We start from the raw sequence: 1,589 nt of genomic DNA, 5'->3' as shown, positions 1-1,589 counted from the left end.
CATTTAATCAGATTAAGAAATGAAGAAGTCAGTCCTATTTTGTCCGAGACCGCGATCGGCTCGAAATTATTAAAAGTGTCTTGTATAAATGGTATATTATTTAATTTTTGGTTCTATAGTAATCTTCAAGCAACGAATTTAATCAGTACAAACAAGTAGCCCTAGCGACACCAAGCAAAGCTTGTTACACGCGGCGCCCTAACCTAACTTGCTCTAGTAGACGGACATGGAAAATGACGATATACCAATAAACAGTTAAAAATACATGCTCCGATAGATTGGTTAGTAACATAGAAACTTACATATTATTTTAAAATAGAAAATAGATTAGTTTGTCGTAATTGGTTTTATTAGGGCTATCAAATATTAAGTCGTGACACAGTGCACTATAATCATCACAAAGAACACGAAAAGGATCATGAAGGGCATAATGGGTTCCAAAAATTGTCAGAGGCGACGAACTGTTCTACTGGATATATTCCAGTTGCGGGAACTTAGAAGAATTTATGCAAGAAAAAAACTCCATGACACTTTCTACGGTGGTCCAGGGTTCGTAAGTCCAGCAGGCGCAACCTCACATGATACGAGGGCAATCGTCTTCCTATATCCCAGTTTAAACCTTTCACCGCAAATAAAAGAAAATGATTTTGTACTGGCTTTTGTATATTTGGATAATAGCTAATCTCAAATTACCATCTACACGAGCTTTAATCCATGGACGGACGAACAAGAGAAACATACAAGAGCTTTGTTGTGTATGGATCATCAAAATCCCTTGACCAATACTTTATAACTTCTGACATCTGACTTCTGGCTTTCTTAGCTAAAGTATTTTTACGGTCTTTAAAATGCCTGGCATTTTCAGTTTTAGTATGGGAAACCTCTTTATGCGCTCCGTAAAATTGATATTTCGAAAAATATAGAAAAACAAGTTATAATAAATAATCAATAATTTTATTTAATTGAAAATATAACAATTTTTATTCCCAATATTATATGATAATAAGTGAAATAGCCCCAAAGCTATAATTTGTTTCCTATTATTTGCCACCAAAAAAAATAGAATGGGAAAGAAGTGGATTTACCGCCTTAAGAAGGAGGACTTCGCCCAGGACGCACAAAGACTTAATGTCGCCCTGGACGGCAGATAAGAGGATATGGGGAAGACATTGAGGGAGTGTTACTCCGAGATTGAGGCAAGGGGATGTGCTGAAACAGCTTACTGACCTTGGATCGAAGGCCAGGGAGCTTAAGAAGCTAATGAACGGAAAGCGCTCCATCACAAACCCTATGCGGGACATAGTCGATGAAATTGACTATCTTCAGAGAGAAGTTCTGTCGGCTGTGCAAGGCATACTCGAAGAACAGGAAAGACCGCTAAAAAAACCTGCGCAGAAGTGCCCGCGAGCGGCAATAGTAAGCGACCCAGGGGACATGAAACTGGGAAAACGCCATGCCAGCAAAAAAAGCGATGCATAAGGTGCCGGCAGGCGAAGCTTGCCAAGGGGGAAATAGGGGCAAACATGCTGGGACAGAGAGCACCAGTAAGCCCCAAAAACCCCCACAGGAGTGGAAAAAAGTAAAACCGA

At 39.6% G+C, this 1,589-nt stretch overlaps 1 long non-coding RNA gene across 1 annotated transcript; it reads right to left on the bottom strand.

Moving 5' to 3' along the window:
• Positions 1 to 327: 327 nt before the first annotated feature.
• On the bottom strand, positions 328 to 814 carry LOC127011754 (uncharacterized). Its single transcript, XR_007765033.1, has 2 exons — positions 694 to 814; positions 328 to 619 (listed from the first exon to the last, which is right to left on the bottom strand). It is a non-coding gene; the product is annotated as an uncharacterized LOC127011754 (long non-coding RNA).
• Between the last annotated feature and the right edge of the window lie 775 nt (positions 815 to 1,589).

This window comes from Drosophila biarmipes, unplaced genomic scaffold (genome assembly GCF_025231255.1).
Source record: "Drosophila biarmipes strain raj3 unplaced genomic scaffold, RU_DBia_V1.1 ptg000008l, whole genome shotgun sequence".
NCBI classification, from domain to species: Eukaryota; Metazoa; Arthropoda; class Insecta; order Diptera; family Drosophilidae; genus Drosophila; species Drosophila biarmipes.
Note: the sequence above shows the minus strand (reverse complement) of the source record. Positions and strands in the feature narration are given on the sequence as shown.